The sequence below is a fragment of the Balaenoptera physalus genome, assembly GCF_965194825.1.
Source record: "Balaenoptera physalus genome assembly, chromosome: 12".
NCBI lineage: Eukaryota > Metazoa > Chordata > Mammalia > Artiodactyla > Balaenopteridae > Balaenoptera > Balaenoptera physalus.
Window position 1 is genome coordinate 14,611,895 of NC_138897.1, and position 23,497 is coordinate 14,635,391.

General features: G+C 39.3%; 1 protein-coding gene across 2 annotated transcripts in view; it reads right to left on the reverse strand.

Annotated features, from left to right (window-relative positions):
• The window catches only part of CDH20 (cadherin 20), a 212,557-nt gene that overhangs the window by 94,804 nt on the left and 94,256 nt on the right, over nt 1-23,497 (reverse strand). The gene's annotated exons all lie outside the window — the stretch shown is intronic.

Below are 23,497 nucleotides of genomic sequence, written 5' to 3' on the forward strand. Positions count from 1 at the left end.
GTCTTGTCTGAGACATGCCCCCTCCCCCAAAGGATGGGTCCCCACAGCCTTATTTGTAACAGAGGACTCTGCCTCTCCCTTAGGCCAACGCTGTGTGGAGTAGAGGCGGGGCCAGCTGAGTCAGGCTGGGCCAGGCAGGTTCTGTTTTCTGGCAGTGCGGACTTGGGATGTGCAAGGATGGCTGGGGTGCTCCGTCCTGCAGAGGCAGTGCAGAGGAGGTCGGATGGAGAGACACCTAAGGAGGGCAGGGGGGAGAGGCTCTTCCTCCCAGCTCCTGTCCTTTGTCCCTCGAGAAGCTGAGCTGAGCTTCCTGCCCTCGTATTCTGTGAGATACCAGCGTAACTGCACTGATTTCTCTCTTTTTCTTAAAACTAACTTGAGGGAATTTTGGTTCCCTTGGACCAAAACTTTACCAGCAGGAGTCATATCTACGTCATGGAAGACTGGCTTCAAGTTGTGGATTCAGGGAAAAATCGTTTCAAGATTTTTCACAGTTATTCCTCTCTTATGACCCCTAGATTGTTTCAGACACCTTTATTAATAAGGTGAACTGCAGAAGGTAGAGTCATAACAAGAATGGCCTTGGAAGAAATGGCGGTGATGTCATGAGCTGCATATTCTGTAACGTTCTGTGACTGGAACATCATGTCATGGGAAGATTTATGAATACTAATTTTTAAGGAAGTTCTCTGTGATAACAGCATTTAAGTGAAATAGTAAGTTTCTATTGTAACTGTTAGAAAATAAGCTTTGAACATTTGTGGATAACTAAGGTAGAATTTTCTTGTTTTGTAAGAAGGTGGTAGAGAATCACTCTCAGAATTACTTATCTATTGTAAATCTTGCATTTGTATTTATTTCAAAAAGTGATGGACTGCGTTTCAAACAGTGAAAAGAAGTTGTTTGCTTCTCCTCAGGAATATGCCTTCATTCAGCTTTATATTGTTTAGGTGACAAGTACACCTGCTTCCCAGGGCAGATCCCTGAATCTGAGTGGGTTCCTAAGGTTTTCTGTAGAATTAGAATGAGGATAGTTTTTATTGACTTTGCCCTCACAAATATCCACTTCTGTTTTCTGGATGCTTTGGTCTGCTATGCTGTTCAACCTTCTTGTTTCATTTCAATGTTAATTTTTAAAATGAGTTATTAAAATTCACCTGGTTTGATAACAAAATTCCAGACCACTAATTCATCCTGAAAATTAAGAATCATTTTATTTCCAAAATATGAAAGTTTTAAAATGTTTTGGAAATCAAATGTCAATTTATTTTTGCAAACCTGGCAGCTGTAACCAGCTTCAGGATTCTTATTGCCAGTTCTGTTTTATTCTTTTCAATGTGATGGGAAATATGTATGTTACTAGCAAAAGGTCCATCCAGTTAGAAGATGGGAATGGGACCATTCTTTGTAAGAAATGGCAGTTGTAATCACTGGATGCAAAGTTATGATTGACAGAGGCCAGGGGGCCAGAGGATGACTAGAGTTAATAGATTTGGTGCTGTTCTTTTTAGTAGCTGTAGGAATACACATGTAGAAAGTAGAGAGTGCCAGTGCCTGTTGACACTGACCCTATTTTCAATTTCACTTAAAAAAAATATATCAGGGGATATTCATGGGCAACCAGGCCAACTAGTTTCTTTCCAGTGAGCTCTGTGATGATCACGTTTGAAATATTTTCAAGAATTTACTTGGGAGTTGAAGTTGTTTGCTCTTACAAGGCTTATTTTGAAATGATTGATTCCATTTGTGGATATTGTCATTTTCTGAAGTTAGTGATGAATCAAGATGTTGTTATACAGTGATAAATACCGTTGAGGATTTTCCAAATATGTTCAATGGCTCCATAGATTTTTTTAGTAAGAATTTTCATGTCCAGAACAAGACAGAGGGTTCCAGCTGGTTTCACCACAACCTCAACTTTAACTTCAGCTGGGTGCTTCGTTCATTAATATCTGCTTTCAAGTTGGAGAGGTCTGGCTATTTTTCACCCTGATGCTAATGTTTCCTTCTAATCCCAGATATTGATCAATGGGTGTGGTTGCTTTCAGCTCCTTTGTGGCATCAAGTCACAGCCCACATTCATTCCCAGCCAGTGTTTTGATCAGGGGTTCTGTGGTGAGGATAGTTTTGACAGGCAACTGTCAGCTCCTGTAGCACACCCTGCCATGGCTGGTGTTCCTAGACTGCTTGGGTTGAACAGTGTGTGAGTTCAAAGCCTCCAGAAACAGATGGAAGGGGATATTCCTGGAGATTGCCTGGTCTTTGCTAGCAGTGTAATGAGGGAAAACGGAGGGAGTGTTGTGTGGAGGTTAGAGGAGGGAGGTTGGTGGGGAGCATCAGAGTTGAGGGGTGCCAATGGGTTAGAACAGGAAGAACAGTGAGGAAAGTGATAGCTCATGCTGCAGAAGATGAGCTTTTTTTTTTTTTTTTTTTTACCTTGTTAAGCCACTAAACTGTTCTTCCCTCAGATGTTCTCTTGCATTTTTTTTTTTTTTTTGAAAGTTAGGAACCAATGACCATGCTGCATAAGCAGAAAAACTCTGAGCTTACATAAAGCGTATAATGATGTTATCAATAAAATTTAAAAACAGAATTACCATAGTGGTACATATTTAATTACATGTACACTTCTTACTGTGCTATATGGTAATAACAGCAAGCAAATCACATAAACAGGGTAGCTGGTGTTACTTTTAGTAGGGAAGGGGACTAATATTTATTGAATCCCTAATATCTGCTGGGCTCCATATGTAAAGCTGGGTGCTTTACATATGTTATCTTATTTAATGTGTAGCTAAACAAGGCATTTCCAGGGTCCAGTGTGGGTGAAGGAGGGAGAAGTTACACTTCCAGGCCCTTTGGAAGACCCAGGATTCTCTTTTCTTTGGCAGGGGCACACATTTTCCTGATGGTTTGGGGACCTTTGCCCTCTCCCAGGTTTGGGTGTGTGGACTTCCTGGGCCCTGGAATCTTAGCCACACTTGGACACAGTGAGGACACAACTTGTCCCCTTGGTATCTGATTGATCTTACGTTCAGGTTTTACTAAGGGCTGGGAGTTGACCTGGCAGCCTTCTGATCCAGCCTCCAGATCAGAAGTTTGTTTGAATACAAGGAAGCAGAACCCAAAGCAACTCCTCCTTTAGTTTGAGGGAATGTGAGTAGGAACCCTGCTGTAGCCCCAGCTCTGCTCTCTCCCTCCCTCATGAACAGCCACACAAAGGGAGAGGAAGATAGGCAAGCCTTGTGCTTTGAGAGGAGACCTCTCTGCCTTTACCCCTCTAATGCCCTTCAAAACATGTTTATTGATAATGCCTGACCTTTTTACTATTTAGACTATGGCTTTTTATCTTTTGGGATTAGGAAATTCTTTGAAAGTCTGATAACAATCTTGACTCCACTCCTAGGAAAAATGTACCAATATTTACACTTCAAGTGAAGACTGCTTGATTTAGAGAGTCACACAAACCACTGAAGAAAACCTCTGGGAGGATGGGGAGGGTGGGTAAGGAGAGTGTATCAGCCATTTATTCTTCAGTAGAGTTATTTTATTCATTTGCTTACCTGAGATATGCCTAAGGAAGCAGGAGCTGATGAGAGAAGATGGGCGGGTGGTAGTGTAAGAGATCATTTTGAAGTAAGGGACCTTGGGAGGCCCAACGGGGGAAGGTGGTGGGGATTATTTATAGTGAAGGCCTTGGAGGACAGTCAGTCAGGGTGTACATACTTGCAATGTGGTCCATGGACAGCGCATGGGCATCACCCAGGGGCTTGTTAGAAATGCAGGATTGTAGACTCCACCCCAGATGTACTAAATTGAATCTGCATTTTTGCAAGCTCCCACATTGAAGTTTGAGGAGCATGGGTATATACTGAGGATACTAGCATAGGAGTGGGGAGCTGGGGTTGAGGTTAGAGGAAGCCAAGAACCAGGAGAGTGGTGCTGAGGATGCCCGTGAAGGTGCCTGTGGGTGCCTGAGAGGAAGAGAAAAGGAGCCCAGACAGGAGGAGGGGAAAGAGACAATGGAAAGGGCCCTTGAAGTGGTACTCCAAGGGGAAGGTGGGAAAGTTGTAAGTCTGGGAAGAAAATGATGTATTTAAATACAGGCACAGACAGAATTGTAACAAAAAAGAGAGTTGTTTACTACAATGTTAAATCATGAATGGTACGTAACTTAGTGTGAATTATGTTTTCTAAACATGCAGCTGGTATCAAAGAATTGTCATGCTAAGTTACTTATGATATTTATGGAGTAAATTATTTTAGGCAGGCTTCTATCTCTTCCCTTGGGTGAATCTTTTGAACTTATTACTTTGTTTTCTAGAACCATAAGCCACCCAAGTAGATGGTTTACTTGAAAATCTCAAGGATCTTGAGTTATTAGCTCCTATTATTAGCAGCTATCATTGACATGCCCTAGATGCCCTTTCCTCTTTTCTTTCTTTTTTTTTTTTTTTAAATTATTTATTTATTTATTTATGGCTGTGTTTGGTCTTCGTTTCTGTGCGAGGGCTTTCTCTAGTTGCGGCAAGCGGGGGCCACTCTTCATCGCGGTGCGCGGGCCTCTCACTATCGCGGCCTCTCTTGTTGCGAAGCACAGGCTCCAGACGCGCAGGCTCAGCAATTGTGGCTCATGGGCCTAATCGCTCTGCGGCATATGGGATCTTCCCAGACCAGGGCTCGAACCTGCGTCCCCCGTACCGGCAGGCAGATTCTCAACCACTGTGCCACCAGGGAAGCCCCCTTTCCTCTTTTCTAAGAGAACCTCTATCAAATATTTGTTGGGCACATTACATTAATAACTGTTGCTTGGTTTCTAACTGTTCCTTTGTTTTGTGAAGAAGGCAAGTAAAAAGAAATTATAATTTCTGTATCAGAGAGAGAATAATACTATCATTTTGGTAATGTTACAGGTTATATTCCGTCACTGAGAAAATGCTAGACACGTGTTATAGGTTGAATTGTGTGCCCTCCAAAAAAGATATGTTGAAAACCTAGCCCCTGGTACCTATGAAAGTGGCCTTATTTGGAAATAGGGTCTTTGCAGATATAATCAAGTTAAGATCAGGCTATTAGGGTAGGTCCTGATCCAGTATGACTGATGTCCTAATAAGAAGAGGGGAAGACAGAGACACAGTGGGAGGGTGGTCATGAGACGATGGACGTTGGAGTGATCCTGCCCCAAAGCCAAGGAACTCCTGGGGCTGCCAGAAGCTGGAAGGCAAGGAAGGATCCTCCCCTGATGGCTTGGAGGGAGCATGGCCCTGCCGAAACCCTGACTTTGGACTATAGTTTCCAGAACTGTAAGACAATAAGTTTTTGTTGTTCTAAGCCACCCAGTTTACGGTACTTTGTTACGGCAGCCTAGGAAACTAATATACCATGCTTAGCTATTTTTCTGTAGTTAGTAATCATTTTGATCCAATTTTGAATTCACTAGTTTTATATACTCCTGTTTGAGATGGAATGGTCATTATAAAGAAACGAAAACATTTTCTGAATTAATACTAAATTCAAATCCCCTACTTGTATAGGCCGCTTGTGTAATTTTTATATAATCTGTATATACTATGGTTCAAATTTACCTTTTCACAAAATGCCAAAATTGCTTTTATATTATCTTAGTAAAAAATATAAATAAGAGTGCCATATAATTCATTAGCACTTACTACCTGAGATAGTCTAAATAAGATTCTGATTCAAAAATACTGAAAGATATATTTAATCCTAAATCAGTAAATTATTTAAAAATAAATGAAAAAAGTATTGAAATAGTGTTTGACATTAGTAGCTACTGATGTCTAGGATTTCTCCTTATTGAAAACAAAATGGCAAAAACATAAGGAAAACACAACTGGCTAAGGAAAAAGGAAACTGCAAAACAGCTTATGTAATAAATACAACATATGGTCAAGGGATGTCAAAAATCTCAGATTTATTCTGAGAGCAGAGTCAGCCTGATCCTGAGAAGCACCTTCGGGAAAGGATGGTGGAGCTGCCAGTCACTCCCATGGATGTCTGTCCTGAGCGGGAGGTCCAGGACTGTGTTAAAGTGCAAAGAGAGCAGCCGATTCTGAGACGCCAGTAGCTGGGTATGCGCGGCCTTTGCGGTGGTGGTTGCCCGTTTATGGTATGACTTCCTTGTCCTGCATGAGGTTTCTGTGATTAGCTCCTCCACTTAAATTGGATGTGGTTTGGATCCTACTACACCTCCCACTTTTTGTCATTTGCCTAAAGTCTGTTGTTTTGAACTCAATGCCAGGAAGACTGGTTACATATGTATCCAGAGGAGCCTCAGAAATGGCTCTGAGATGTGAATATTATTGCAGAATTACATCAAGGTCACTTGTATTTATTTTTTCCTAAACAGTTTCTTGACTTTAAAATGCCTTTGGAATTTCCAGCTCAAAATTCTTAATTCCTTTCAGTGAGCTCAGTCTCTATGTAAAACTTGCTTCCCGCCTGCCAAATTGAAAGCATCTGGATGGAATACTGAATTTAGGTCATTTTTTCCCCAATGTGTCCTTCTTTAGAAGAAAGGAAATCAAATCCAATAACATCACACAGAGAAGAGGGTAAAATAGTTCCAACAAGAGCTTTTTGTTTCTACTGTTGGTTGGAATTAAGGGTGTGACACTTCCTCTCTTCCCAATCTCCGCCTCTCCTACAACCAGATCTCAATGGTCGATTTGAATTTTTAAAGACTTACAACCTTTTACTTTCCTTATCTCTATAGCACCATTCTCTGCTAAGGGGAGTGACTAGAGTATTCCTACTTAATTCCTGAGGTTAATCAAGGTGGACTTTCCCGGCTTCCCAGTGGAGGCTCTGGGCGAGGTATAGACAGGGCTTCTTGAAAGTGCATAGGAATCCTCTGAGGGTCTTGTTACTGTGCAGATTTTATTAGGTCAGCCTGGGGTGGGGTCTGAGCTTTTGCATTTCTAAAAAGCTCCTAGTTGGTGTAAAGAGCTGCTAGTTGGTGAACCACATCTAGAGGGGCAAGGGGTGGCCCACTTTGGAAGTATCTAGCTTCAGACTCACTTTCTTGGTTCAGTCTCTCCCCTGTAACCTGTCCATTTCTGGTCTTGATATATGTTGAGTGCATATAGGATTTAGCATTGAGTAATGTCTCCCACACATGGCGGTAATCTCACCATTTCCCTTTCCCTTTATTCCATGTCTTTCCCCACTAAGTGCACTAATTGAGAGTGCAAAAATCAGTGCACACACAGAAGCTTGCTATTACAGAGAAGCCATTTTTAACTGAGTAGAGAGAGGGAAAACAAGGAAAGATTTGTATCTACATTGAACCTATATTCTACCATCAAAGAATTCAGAATTTAATTTTACCAGAGGTGATAGTTTCTTTAGTATTTACTTAGCATTAAGGTAAGTAATAGTCAGAATGATAATAGATTGAGGCATATTTAATTTTCAGCTTTCCAAGTGCTCTAAATAAAAGAGATTATAATAATGTGACCCAAGCTATTATATCCCCAGCAGCACTTAAGACTGATAGATAGAATGTTCCACTTAGGAGCTATCATGGTACAATTAACTAGATGGTATTAAAAAGAAGTTTCTTAAAACGCTTAAAGTTGTAAAGCTACTCAGAAATAGATCTGTGCTTCTCAAGTAAATACAAACAAGGACTGCAGTCTTTTTAGTGGATAATACAAGAAATCAACAAGCCCAATTCTAGCTTCCCATGGATGAGATTTAAAGCAACAAATCTATGCTACTTCATGCAATTAACATAAAATATACTTAAATTTAGAAGATTTACTCTGTCATCACCTTCCCACACAACAAACACAAATCCTGGGCTAATTTGCATTCATTAATTCACATACAATTGCAGGGCTGACTTCTGCTCTCAGTTGCTTAAGCACAGTCTACCTTCAAGTTAAGTTACTGCATACAGGCCCTTTAGCTTCTGTTCAGATCCTAAAGGAATCACAGGATACACACATTATGAGCCTTTCAGCCTGATTCCCTAACCCTGAGGGAGGCTATATTGATGTATGCAGAATCAAAGAGGTTTGAGGAGAACAATTTCTTGCCTATCGTCTGGCAGAGCTCAGACCCAGCTGCCTGGCTCTGAAAGGGAGGGAGATACGATGGGCCTCATGGGAGAAGAGATACTTTCCAAGATGTCTCTTTGACAGGCTATCTTCCAACCCCCGCCTTCCCCAACTAGTGCAGGAATGGGCCTAATAAACTGTGATTGAGGGCTAAATAAATCATGAACAATTTAAGGTATTTTGGCTTTCTTTTTGGAAATGGGTATTTAGAATATTCCACTATTCTCCTTAACCAAGGAAAACCGTCTTCTGAGACAGAGTAAATATTGGTTCAGTATAATAACCACTTAGGGTAAACTAAAAGAGGATGGAGGAGCAAAGGAGGCTATAGAAGAAAGAAGGCACCAGATGGAGAGGGTCTCGTACCAACAACAAGGCAGACAGAGGAAGGAGAAATAGTCATGGAGAGAAGATGCAGAGGCAGAGGAAACAACAGAGCAGAAAGACACTTGTGTTTAAACGCTTGTGATATGCTCTGTGTGTTTTAATAGTGTTTGAAGGAAGTCTAGTTCCTTTGCTTGTAAAAGGAGTCAATTGAGGACCCAGATTGTTCACTGGAGAATCTGCATTTTAAAATTAGATGTATCATACAGAAGAGGGGCAGCAGCAGTGTGACGCTGATCAGGAAATGGCAGTGGATGGCCATGGCAGTGGAGGCTCCAGGCCTGACTGGACAGAGAAGGGGGAGGGGCAAGGAGGCTGGAGAATCCTCAGCTTCCTCTGTTTTCAGTGTTCGTTTGGTTTGACTCTAGAAGGCACTCAATTCCTACCCAAATAGCTAGATCTTGTCATGTGTCTACCAAACCATGTGGAGAACATAGAATACTTAGGCCGGGTCATGTTTTGTATTTGATGACCTGAAAGAAGGAAGGAAAAAATTTGAGCCTGTTACCATCAACTGTGCTAAAATTTATTATTTAGCAGCCCGTTGGATCTCATACCTACCTAGGAGCAAATAAGAGGAATGGGGCTACCCAAACTATAGGTTAGAGGATTGAGGTTAGCAACTTACTGTGGAATGGGACCACTCCAGTCTGTGAGCTTATTAAGTGATAGAGTCATGGGAGTTCATTTTTTAGAACTCTGTAGGAGAAATTCTATAGTGAAGCTGGGTGCAGAATTTAAACTTATATGCCTTTGTTAAAACATTTTCAGTAACTTATTAAAAATTCTTTCTAAAAGGGGTGCTCATTATGGAGATGATGTTAACTGTTCAATTTATATAACAAATATTAATTTGAAGTAAAATTAAAGTGTCACTTTTTCAATGCGATTTAGCACAGAATTGTATGGTGGTTTTTCTTTATGGTAAATTATGTTTTTTTGTTTGCTTGTCTAACTCACGTTCTCATAACATCTTCACATTCCCACATTTGGCAAATAATTGTATGCTTGTGGAATCTCTTAGAAGATGACAGTGTGGTCAGAAAACATTATTTAAGAGAAGAATATGAACTTCCAGTGGTTTTATAATTAGCCATATTGAAGAAACTCAAAACATGGAATAAATTACTCAAAAACCATGTCATCGTTAAGACAATTTAACTACGCATATTCACATTTGAAAAGAAGAGTTGACCTTTTTTCCAAAAAATAATTTCATTAATGGCTCCAGAACCTTTATCTTACAAACTGTCCCATTAAAACTTTTACCCATCAATCATACTTTTTAATTCACTAAACTACAGACTTTATTTAGATTTCTCCAATATTTAGATTTCTCCAATTTTTCCATTAATGTCCGTCTTCTATTCCAGGATTCAATCCAGTATCCCACACTGCATTTACTTGTTGTGTCTCTTTAATCTCCTTCAATCTGTGACAGTTTCCTGAGTCTTCTTTGTCTTTTGTGATATTGAACAATGATCTAGCCATCATTCTTGTTGGAAATGGTTTGCGACTATTCCTTCTAACTTGGTTTTTGGTGGAAGAGTTTTGCTATAATTCTAAGTAGTGGTAAAATATCTGTGATAAATAATAATTTTTAAAAAAGAAAATATAAAAAATCCCATAAAGTACATAAAAACAATAATATAAAGTATGTAGAGTTTTGAAGACTAAAAATGTGTAGTGTAAATATGAAGACAATGATAAGATTCTAACAATGAATATAAAATAAGAGCTGAATGAAAGGAGGAGATATTACTGGAATACTATGTGGGAGGGAGGTTGAAAGAGATTTTTTTAAGTTCATCTGGTGTAGCTGGGTGGCGTGAGAGAAGAGGTGAGTGGTATTTGCCCTTTTAGATACTAAATGCATTTTAAAACTATAATAATTCAATCTTTACAGTACTAAGGCCATAACACAGAAAGATCAATGAAACAGAACACAGATTTCAGAAATAGCCAACTACACATAGGAACTTAGAATACAGTACATGTGGTATTTCAGCTTTTATAAAGAGAATGTTTTTCAAAATATAAACCCTAAACAGTAGTGTACCATTAAATGTTTAACAATCAGCTCTCTGAAAAAAATGTATGCAAATATATATACATATATGTAGATAAATATTATATATTTTACTAATCTAGAGGATGCATAGCATACAATTTAAAAATTAAAAATCCATAATACTCTTTATTGTAAATAAATGTTATTCTATATGGTCAATTGATTTTTTTTCAGAATGCTTTTTTTGATTTTTTTTCTAACTTTGAATTTGTAGTCAATATTCAGCCATGATTTGACAAATGGAGTTGCATCTCAGTCTGCTCTTTTCTCAATAAATACATTGTCATTAAATCTGATATGTGGCTTATTAAACTTCTTCTCACCCCCATATAAATTATTAAACTAAAAACTCAGTTTCAACATTAAATCAAGCCCCAATTTATAGCACTTGCTGATTTCCATGGTGTAAATACTCCTATCATGACCAATTTTAAGCTACCAATGTCACTAAATGTGGAGTTGGGAAGAGATGTGGGGTAGCACACCACTATATGGTATTTCCACTCTCTGCATATGATAGTCATAACTGACTTCAAAAGCATAGATAATAATAACATTTAGTAAAGTAACTAGGAATTAGTGTGCTTTGAGTATTTATTGCTTTTATTTTAAATATAATTTATTTAATTGTAAGTTTATGTAATTTTTAAATAATGGCTACATTTTACAACTGATTCTCAAAATTCCTGAAAATTTGGCAGTTGGCTTTCAGAAGTTGTTGGGCTCTTAATCCTACACATTACTGTCTCTAAGACAGGACCACAAAGTAAAATATTTGAAGCTAAAATATTTAGACTATAAACAAAGTTTAAAAATAAGATGCAAAAACAGAAAGTGGATTAATTACCTTTCTGGAGGGCAATTTAGCAATTTTGCATAACAAAATATAAGATTTACCAATTCTTTGATCAAGCCATTTCACTTTTCATTCATCCATTAATTCAACACATTGATTGAGTACCTATTATGTTGCAGGAACTTCTAAGAATTAATTTTACAAGCATATAAAGATCTGTAAGATAGGAGATTTGCCACAATGTTTTTATGGTAACAAAGCATTGAAAAGACATAAATGTTCATCAACAAGGGATTGGTTAAGTAAATGATGATTCATTGATACAATGGAGTGAACGTAAACATAAAGAATGAAGCTATAATGACAAAAGTCCATGAGGTAAATATAGAGAGAAATAGACTAATCTAAATAAACAAAAGAAAAAGCAATCTAAAAGAAAAAAAAATAATGACGCTATAGATCAATGTTCATTGTAATGGAAATATGTTCATGGTACATTTTAAGAGCAAAAATCAGCAGATTTTAAAAGTGTATGTAGTATGACTCCATTTTGTAAAAAATAATTATATCTCTATACACGCACATATATGTGTAGAGAAAGTTTGGAAGTATTTGAGCAAGTTACAGAGGCAAACCTTTCTATTCTGTATAGATGGTTTTATAATGAACATGTATTACCTCTTAAATTAAAAATAACACTGAAACTCTTTCCTTTAAAAAGTGTTGTGATAAATACATCCATCTCATAAATGAAATGTTCTAGAAAAAACACTTTAGACTTTGGACTAAAAGTCTTGTTTGGAGTTCATAGTACCATTCTTTATAGTTGAGTGTCTATTTGAAAAATCCCATAATTAAAAGTAAAGTTAAAAAAAGAGGGGTTTGAATTTCGGTTTCATTTCTGTTTAGCTGTGTGACCTTGATTGAGGTAACTTTCTGCTCTGAGCCTCATTGTCCTTTCTGAGAGGCAGGATGGACTGTATTCTTTACTCACTGGTGACTTTGAGCCAATTACTTAAATGTTCTGTTGTTTAGTTTCTCTGTCTGGGGGAATGATGGTAATAATGGAGATGATGGTAATAGTTGTACCTACCTCATAGAGTCATTGTATTCAATGAATTAAAATGTGTGCCTGGTATTTGACAGGTTTTGATTATTCTCATTATCTGCAGAATGGGATGATGATGATGACAATGATGCTAAAATACACGTGGAAGGTTTGTTGTGGGGATTAAATTAAATACTTAAATAAAATACTCACACCTAGTAAGTGTTCACCAAATGCTAGTTACATCTACATTGGAAGTAATGTAACAAAAACACAGCCTGAATACGTTTTCTTCGAGAGAATAGCCAATGTAATTTATTTATCTCATGTCACATCTGGTAACTAGATAATAGAAGATTGAATGCAAGACTCTTGATTTTGATTCATTGAAGAAAATACCCTTTCTCTGTTCAATTATCCAATATATGTTCCTATTTCAAAATCTGGACTGTCATATTAAACAACACAAATATTTGTATATAATTTTATTTCCAGAAATCTCTACTGGATCATTGTAATTCTTTATTATTCCATTAACTCAAAACAGTTTGTACTGCCTCACTTGATATTCTCTGTAAATGGAGGCGATACAATTATGCTATTTTAAATAATTTAAAGTGCCATGTTCCTACCACCTATCCATTTGTATAGTATATTATTCTGTGTGCATGCCTATCGGATGTCAACACACTGCCTGGTCTTTTAGTACAGAGCCATTAACCATGTGAGGGTCAGAAATGATGTATATGTTAATGATATATTTTAATTTAACACATGACAGCAAAGGAAGGCTGAGTGACACCTCACATTTAGTTACAAATCAGGGAAGAACTCATTGCTTAGGAGTGTTCAAGTCGTAGGTGAATAGCAAAAGGTTTTTATTCCTTCCCTGACAGAATAAATTTATCTCCTTAAAAGTCACCTTTATACTTTCTACTTATCACCAGGAAGGCTGCATTCTGTATTTCAATTTTATGTGGACAAGACATTAATTTTAAGCGAAAGACATTGTTCTGTGCTGGAATTAAATGAGGTCGTTATTGGTTTGAGTGCTAAAGATGTGTGAGGGGGGTTCAGGCTCATGTTTGGCTTTGATGAGAAAAGTGCTGTGTGAATATGGTTCTCTTGACTTTCTTGGCACCGAAAGCAAAGTATAAATGGGGCAATGAAGTTGAAAGCCATCAGTAGCCTCCCTAAGTACCTGGAGTCAGAGTGTACATCTGATATCAGATAGGGAATGTATGCAAGAATATATGGGTCCTTTCTCAGTCGAGAGATTGATATGAGCACTTAGAATTGATTTTAGATAGAGGAACTCAAAGCGCATTAACTTCTGCCATTGAGGAAGGGACTTCAGAGGTCATATAGTTTAAACCAAAGTTTAATCCTTTCAAGAATAATGTCTGTCCATTTCTTAAACACCCCCAGAAAGAGATTTAACCACTCCTCCCGATACGTAAATGTCATCAAATTGGCAGGATAGAGAGAAAGCTGGTGATTAGAACAGGATGAATATTTATTTATTTATTTTATTATTATTATTATTTTTTTTTAAAATAAATTTATTTATTTATTTATTTATGGCTGCATTGGGTCTTCGTTGCTACGAGCAGGCTTTCTCTGGTTGCGGCGAGCAGGGGCCACTCTTTGCTGCGGTGTGCAGACTTCTCATTGCCGTGGCCTCTTCCGCTGTGGAGCACGGGCTCTCGGCGCACGGGCTTCAGTAGTTTGGCATGTGGGCTCAGTAGTTGTGGCTCACGGGCTCCAGAGCACAGGCTCAGTAGTTGTGGCGCACAGGCTCAGTTGCTCCGCGGCATGTGGGATCCTCCCGGACCAGGGCTCGAACCCGTGTCCCCTGCATTGGCAGGCGGACTCCCAACCACTGCGCCACCAGGGCAGTCCCCAGGATGAATACTTAAAACAACCTTAACACATTCTATATCTGAGAGAAAATAAATGAGGTTTTGTTCAAATAAGGCCAAGAAGACCAATTCAGCTCTATTCAGGGAAGGTTCAGGTGATTGTAGAGGAGCACAAGCTAATTATAATTAAATAGTGCCTCACTCTACTTCCTGCCAGAGCCACACTTCCTGAAAGGGAACTTTACGTCGTTTTCACTTTCTCACTTCCCGTTCACTCTGCAACCTAGTGATAGCTGGCTTTTGCTTCTCTGATCGATTGAAACGGCTTTTGAAACTCACCCAAGGTGTTCTTGCCCAGTCCGCGGCCACTTTTCAGGCTTCTGTTATTTGACCTCTGCTGTATTTGAGAGAACCGGAGGCTCTTACAATTATTCTGAAATACACAGCTTCCCATTGTTCCCTTAACTGGTGTCATAGGGTGAGGGCTGGGCTTTCTATAGCCTCCCTTCTAAATCAAGGGAGGTTGAATTGTCCTAAACACATATCTAGTCTTCTTTTCCTTTTCCTTTTGATATTTAATGAGCATTAGGTCAAGCACTGTGTTCTGTGCTTTACAAATGTTATCTGATTTAATGCCCCACAATATCAATAGAAGCTAGGTAGCATCACCTTCATTTTATAGATGAGAAAATTGAAATTCATAGTGATGAAGTACTTATCCGGGGTTATGTAGCTCGTAAGTGGTGGAGCTTGGATTTAAACCAGCCTTGAGCCCTTGTCCAGTATAGCATAACAGAGGACAGCTGAGAGAAGCACTTCCAGGGGCAGAAATCGGCAGCTCAGGGCATCTGTTGCAGTGACAGGAGTGAAGTATAAGTGCAGGTGGTAGAATGTTACTGGGATGAACACATTGGGACTCAAAGAGTAGACTTACGTATGTGAGGGAGTCAGTAAAATGGCTTCAGACTGGCTTTGTAGGAAAGCAGAGAACAGTAAGCTGAAGTCACGATGTGAACTTAGGTTTAAACTTCTCTTTCCGAAGAGAATTGTTGGTTTAACTCATCACACTCATAATGACTAATTAAGTGTCTCTTCACCCCATGGATTTTGCTCACTTTTTTCATTGCTGTATTCTCAATCCATAATACAAAAGCAATTAATGAATGTATTAAATGTTACAAACCCCTTTCTTTCCTCTTGAAATTCTCTGACGTCTGTGCAACCACACCATCCAGGTTTTCCTTCCGACTCACTGGCTGCTCCTCATTAATCTCTCTATGTACTTTACTTTCTCTTTGACTTCCCAGGGTTTCTCAAGAATCTACCCTTAACATACATGGCAATCTACCATACTTATATTTTAGGGGCTATAAACTCCATCCGATGGTGTTGGCTAACCTATATGTATTGCCTCCACAATCTCTAGTTCATTTTAAATTTCTCTTCTGAGCATAATAACTTTATGTTCAACTATCTTCTAGCAAACTCTACTTTGGAGTCCCATAGGCACCTCAAATTCAATAAGTCTAATATGCCACAACTTAGCCCCCGTATTCAAACATTTGTGTCTCTCTGTAACCATTTTTATTCCAAAGGGAGGGTCTAGAGCTTTCATTAGATACTTTAAAATTTCCGTGGCCCAAGAAAAGTTTAGAACTACTGCACATTCTTCCTAAGATAAAATGCTTTCCTGTGAATCATGATCCCAGTGGTTGGGGCAGATACTTGTGTGCAGACAGAAGTGTTGGCCATTGCAAGACTTCTTATCTCAATCTCTTGCTCCTTGTGGGGATAAAGCGATTATTTGGTCTACATATTTGGCAACTTGCTTTGCTGTGCTATCATTCATCATATAGCTTACACTCTGATCTGCTTTTAGGACTGGGCTTCCTGTCAGTTTGTTTCAGGCTACTGTGTTAAGGTGAAGTGAATTGAGGCAAGAACAAACATATCCCAGGATATAAAAAAGGGAGAAATTTAAAGAAAGTCAGAATAGGCAACCATATATAATCATGCAGAAATGAGAGTGAGAAATGAGAATAGGTAATGATTAGGAGGTACTTGGTAATTTCTGAGTAAATAATTTGAGAGGAATTGTGGGAAAGACAGGCTACAAGTGATAAAAAGGGAATAGATAATGAAGAGAGTGTGAAGGTGCTAGAAAAGGCAGCAGTGAAATTCATGACCATGGAACCCAAACTGAGAGATGAAGGACTTGAAGAATATGGAGAAAGGGATTAGAGTTTTTTTTTTTTTCCTTTAACTTATTTATTTATTTTTGGCTGTGTTGGGTCTTCGTTGCTGCACGTGGACTTTCTCTAGTTGTGGCGAGCGGGGGCTACTCTTTGTTGCGGTGCACGTGCTTCTCATTGAGGTGGCTTCTCTTGTTGTGGAGCACAGGCTCTAGAGCACAGGCTTCAGTAGTTGTGGCGCACGGGCTTAGTTGCTCCACGGCATGTGGGGTCTTCCTGGACCAGGGCTTGAACCCGTGTCCCCTGCATTGGCAGGCGGATTCTTAGCCACTGTGCCACCAGGGAAGTCCCGGATTAGAGTTTTTGATGGAGAAGGTCAAGTTCAGGAGCAAGGTAGTGAGAGAGGTGAGAGCAGGACACTGTTAAAGAAGGTGAGCACCAGAGGCAAAATCTTGCGTTTGATATTTTCTTCGGTGATACTGAGTAAGTTGACGTGTTTTTATTTTCATGGGTAGGTTAGCAGAATGGAGGTGAAATTGGTGAGAAATTGTGGGAGGAGTGTGTGTGGTAGTTTTTAACATTTTTGCAGATTATTTGATATTCTTCCCTTGAGATGTGGTCTAATACCCTTCCTCTTAAATATGAGCCAGGCTTTGTGATTGGCTTCTAACAAACAAAATGCAGTGAAATGATGCTATGTGGCTTCTGGGACTAGGTCATCAAAGGTGGTACAACTTCTGTCTGGCTCTCTTGTGGGATGCTTGTCTTTGGAACCCAGCTACTATGTTTTGAGGAAGCATAGGCCATGTGGAGAGATCCATATGGAGAGGCAACTAGGCCTATGACCCTCAGCCTAGGCTGAGCTCCCAGTCAAAATCCAGCACCAACTTGGCAGTCCTGGCAGTGAACCATTGGGAAGCAGATCCTCAAACCTTTGGTTGAACTACCCCAGCTGATGTCACATGTAGAAGAGAGGAGCCTTCCCTGCTGAGCCCTGCCTAACTTGCAGATTTGAGAGGAAAATACATGATTATTATTGTTTTAAGCCATTAAATCTGGGTGGTTTATATGTAGTGCAGAAAACTGGAATAGAGTTTTAGCAAGGCAATCAACAGAGATGTTTCACTTTGAGTGATCTGAATTCAAATCTTTGACCACGAACGTGACTTGGAATAGGTTACTTAACGTTTCTGAGGCTCACTTTTCCTATCTTTAAAGTGAGAACGATTTAGACCTCGAGGGTTGTTGTGTGATTTAGAAATAATCGGTATAAAGCCAATGGCTGTCATGTAATAGTCATTCAGAAAATGGTAGCCATCCTTGTTATTGTTAGGGAAGCTTGGAAGGAGCTTGGGCTTTGGCATCAGTTATATTTGTGTTTACCTTCTGGTTCTGTTGCTAACTGTATGATTTTGGGCAAGTAATGTAACTTCTCTGACTCGTACATCCTTCTTGTGTAAATGGAGGATGAAACCTGCCTTGTAGGGTTGTTATAGATTGGAACCAGTGTCTATAAGACAGATTAGAAACAACATAGTGACTAGCACATGGTAGGCACTCAATAAATAGAAGACATCATAATTATAAATATAATAATGACTATTATAGCCCTGAAATTTTTTTGGCTACTGGCAGGAGTTGGGCAGACTAGAAAATTCTGAGCCAAACATCAAAGCCTTTGAGGCAGTTGGAGGAAGGTTCTAGTAGAAGATGGTGATGAAGTTTTAGGAAGGATGATATTAATAATTTATATGTTTCAAAAGAAGGAACTTTTGAATGATGAGAGTAGAATAAAGACTTACAAAAAGCATTTAGAGTGACCCCTTTCTTCTACTAGTACTGAGAATAGGAGGAAATAGGCTAAGGAGATTGGAAAAATAATGTTTCTAAATATTAGAAAAGGCCACAGAACTCCAACATAATGGATCTGAAATTATGAGAGAACAAGGGAGATCAAGAGGCTGAAAGAAAAGTAGTATGATTGATAAGCAGGCTTAGTTTTAGGAATTTTAGTAAAGAAGAGGGAGATTTAAATCTCAATCATTCAACAAACTCATGGTCATAGCTCTGTTCTCTGCTCTAACATTAGCCACACACATAGGCTTGCACAGGACTTGAGGTCATTCACTAGTCCTCTACCTTTGGGCTGAATCTCTCCTGAACTTCCTCAGACAGGTTAATCAGCTATGCACTAGGCAGTGGTCTAGACACCCTATCCTTCTGGAGCTTGTAATCTACGGTGAGGCTGGGGAGGGGGTGGCAGTAATGAGGAGACAGACAGTAAACAAGTGAACAAGTTCTACTAGAAAGAACATCCATGACATGCAATATACCTCGCCCAACTATGAGCCCCAAACTCTTAGGTGCCTGAGAGAGCACAGGTGTTGGGTATGCTGGGAGAAGGAAACGAGTAATGGTTCTGGATGGCTGACGGGCTGCTTGCCCATATTGTATACTCGGATTCACTGGCGTATAGGCAGGTCCTAATGCCCTGGCTTAGTCTGGGGCCTTCCGCAAGCAATTTTCCAGACCCTACTGGAGTTCTTCCTCCTTTCCCCTTCCCATCCCTCACAGGGTACTGGGCTTCAAGGAGCCAAGGTACTGGTTCTCAATTCTGAGATAGCGTCATGAGAAGGGCCCTGAAAGTGCCTTTCTAGAGTAGTGCTCCCCAAAATTGCATCCACAGTGAGATAAGGGACTTGTGCCGGAATATAAATCAGTGCCCTGTGTCTTCTGTAAGGAAAATCTCACTATAGAGAAGATGTCAGTTGAACTAAACAGTGTTTAGTGTTGGCTTCCTATCTTGTTGGAGATTGGAACAAATAATTTGTGGACAGGTGCCAATCTGTGAGCCACACTTCGAGAAGCACAGTTCTAAAGTGAATATTGCAAATTGGGGATCCAAGTGGCTGCATCTGGCCTGCAGAGATAGATAGATAGATAGATAGATAGATATATAAATAATTTTTTTTTCCTTTGGCCTGCCACTGTTTTCAACATTTTAAAATGGAAAGATTTCACATAAAATTTCCTATTTCTAAAACCTCTTAATCATGTCTTTATTTTGTGTCCCTTCATCATCAGATGTCTTGGGGGTTCTACATTCTTACATGGCAACAGTCAGATGGAACTGAGAAGTGACTGTCTCTTTTATATAGGGCATGGACCTTCAAGGAGCCCAGTGGGCCCATTTAACCCACTTCGTGTATTTATGTTGTCTACCACTCCCTAGAGGCATTTGATTTCATAACCCCTAAGAATCATGGGGTGGGGTCACTGAAACAGTCTTGATTGTAGCTCAGTCCTGGGAGGGAGAAGAACTAGGTTGGAGTGTGATTAAGAATGCCCCTCCTCTTCCTTTCTTTATTCTTCCATCCATTCATCTTCTCTTGTACCCTCTCCATCATAAAATTACTCAGAATTTATTGCACTGAGCCTGCTCAGTGTTGAGATTGGGAGAGAAAAGGTGATATGCATATGTTCTTTCATGCACAGCAAAGACACAGTTCCAATCTGTTAAGCACTGTTTTTCTCGGAACCTGGGGAGCCATTAGATACATAGACCTGAGGGCAAATCGGCAAGGGGTAAGAGGGTGTCTCAGAGGCCAGCCCTGTGTACCATTGCTGACTGCTCAGAGATGAATTGCTGCTAACCTTCTCAAGAGAGGAGGTTATATCAAAGTGCTGCTTTAGAAAGTGCCTTTTGGTTTTCTAATGGTTCAGCGATCTTCTTGTTACAAAGATTCTCGTTTCACTGCTCCCTCTAATCCTTACAAATTTTACAAAATGGTGTTTGATCTGACGTCTCTGAAAGCACACAATAGTCTCTAGTTTCAGTCAGATTTCTTGATGCTATTTTTTCATCAGTTTAAAGCCTTGAATATATTTTCCTGTGCCTTATGAAGTATATTAATGAAAATTGAAGATTATAAGTGAGTATTTGTGTTGCATACCACTTGATTTTGGGTAGCCCTCATTTAGCCAGACATGGATAAAGTTCTGGAAAACCACTGTGATGTTCTAAGATAGATGCTCTACCTGGCAAATCCCCATGACCAGCACTTTTCTTGGTGCTTCCTGAGTTTTGTTTGCATTTTCTTTGTTTTTATTTGTTTACTTGATACAAAATGTTATAAGATTTTATGGCTCCTGAAATGAGAGGAATGGGAGGAAAAATGGGTGGAGAGTCACCTCTTCCTCAATCTAAAGCCAGCTGAGTTTAGAATTTTAAGCAAGGCATGGTGGATGGGAGAACACAAAAACAGTACAGTTTGTAAACTCCACACACACAGGAACCCTCACTGGAGATGGCTTAATAGAGAATGTGGAGTTGTGCACATAAAAGACTTGAAAATCACATTATAATCAATCTAGATCATATACCTTTGGGAATATAAGTGTATAAATGAACAATAAAGCATTCCCATTAAAATGTAAAATATTCTACAGAATAAACAGAATATGGGAATGTTGAAGGGACACACAATAAATGAGGAATCAAAGTTGGGTACTATTAAATGCTTAAAGGAAGGTGGCTTTGCCAAAGGTACTAGGTCCCATTGCTATCAGCATGACTGTATTTTATGGGCACAAAAATTGTTCAGTGTTTCTTTGTTTCACCATCTTCAGTGCAATATATGGAATACCTCTGTGTGCAAAGTTTATATTTATTGCTTATTTGGTTCACCTAATAAAAAGAAAAGACAGTTCCTGGATGAGCTCCAGCCTTTAATTTGGTTCTTTCTTAAGTTCTACCTTCCCTGTATCTGTACCATCTGCAATGTGGCTGTAGCTCTTTCCTTAAGAGGTGGAGTCGGCTTCCTCTACTTTGAATCTGGGTTACCTTGTGACCTGCTTTGGTCAGTAGAATGCAGCAGAAGTGACAGTGGCCTCAAGCAGAAGTTCAAAGTCTAGGCCTCAGGATACCTTGTGTGCTCAGAACAAGCCTAGTCTGCTAGAGGATGAGAGACCTTGTGAGGCAGAGCTGAATAAGCCCATCTGTCTCAGCCAAGCTCTCAGATATGTTGAAGAGTCTAGCCAAGATCAGAAAATGTTCCTAGCTGGCTTGAAGCTGACTACAGAGGCATGAGTAAGTTTCATCAAACTCAGCTGAGACCAGAACTGTTCAGATGATTTTAGTGTTACTGGTAACAATGAGTGGTTGTTATTGTAAGTCATATTTTTTTGTTGTTGCTTTGTTACACAGCATGACTGTGGCAATAGGTAACTGATACAGAGGGAGTGTATCAATCAGCTTTGGCTGCAGTAAAGCCATATAATGAACAACTCCCAAATCTTAGTGGTTTACAATACTTCTTTTTCTTTTTTATTTCCCTCATATCTTGTTTCAGGCTGATGGTAGGGTTTTGGACTCTTTGATGTATCTTTCATTCTGGGATCAGGGACTATCCAGGACATGATTTCCTCGTGACAGATGGCAGAAACACAAGAGTCAAGCCAACTTAAGCAAGCAAATTTAAAGTCTTTGTTTGTATCATGCCCACTAACATTCTGTTGGGTAGAGGAAGTCATATAGCTAAGCCAGAAGTCAATGTGGCAGTTTAGTTTACTGATACTGCTGGGCTCTGTGAAGTCACATGGCAAAGGAAATGATGTGTAATCTTATTATAGGAAAGAAATGAAGAATTAGGAACAATAATTGACCACAGGGAGAATTATTCAGAAGGCAAAATGGGGAAACTGTTTTCTGAAATACTTGAAACTCATTAATGCAATAAAGAGTTTGCCCCAGTAAAAGCTAAAATAACCTATTAAAGACAGGTGGCAGTTTATATACTAGTGTGACTGTAGAATTGTATTTTTTGGAAACAAATTATCTGGAATAGGAATATGCGAAAAATATTTTCATTTTTCTTGGTAAACTCACCTATTAGTTTCTCTTTATGTTCAGTACAGTTGGGGGTTATGTGATACTTCTCCTTCTCTTGGTTTTATAATTTTATCTGCTCCACTTTTAAGTTTCCTTGGGTTTACAGTGTTGTAAAAATAGGAAAATATCTTTCTTCTGCTCTAAGAAATTGTGAAGCCAGCAAAAAGTCATATATATGAGTGTAGGCTAATATGCACTATAATTATTCAAATGCCTTTTAGATTGAACTGTAAAATGAATTGAAACAATGAGATGAGAATAAATTAATGCTACTATAGAAATGCAGGATTCTATCTTGTATATAACAGACTACACAGAAAAGTGCTCTAAACACCCTATTATATATGGCATGTTGCACTCTTCTATGAGAGTTTCAGAATCTAGACTTTGCTTTTTGTGGTTGACTGTTAACATTGCTTCTTTCATTGATAGGTCTTCCCTTGCACGCTGTCACTGTATTATTTAGGAAGTGTGACAGTCAAAAATCATTTTTCTTTGTTAAAAATGAATATATACCAGTATGCAGTGTCTATAACCATTTATCAGAAAAAATTGATTTGAAATAACATATTGAAAAAAATTGAAGTACTCTATGTGTTTTTGGCTGGCTTGCCCAAAGGACTTGTCCATTAAAGGCGACCTCTGTCTGTCTGTCTTCCTGTGTCAAATATGTTGGGGTACCTGTGGCAGGAGCACATGTGCTTGGGAGAGAGTCAGGGCCCTCTCCAGAACCATTCTCCACCTCCCCTATCGTCTCTGAATCAATCCCTCTCTTTTTCCTGTCCCTGTCCACACACTTCAGCACATATGATGCCAGGGAGGAAATCTGTTCTGTCCCTTGGGACCAATCAGTGTCAGAGGAGTTGAGGGGAAAGAAAGCAAGAGAAACAGACAGAAGTGCAATAAAGGGTAGAGAGCTAGTGCGGGAGACCAGTGCAGAAGGAGTGGGTGGAAATAGAGACATAAGTGGGTTTGAATGTAGAAACAGTAGTGACCCGTCAGCTGAGCTAAAGTGCACCTGTTGAGATACCCTTGATCCCACTTTCTAGCTTCAAAATATTTATTCGTGGTCATCCACAGCACTTCATTCTACTGCCCAAGTCTTCTACACTTGGTTGGGGTATCTGAGCCAAATAAAATCAATTTAGGCAATTCTTCCTTGAGATTCTT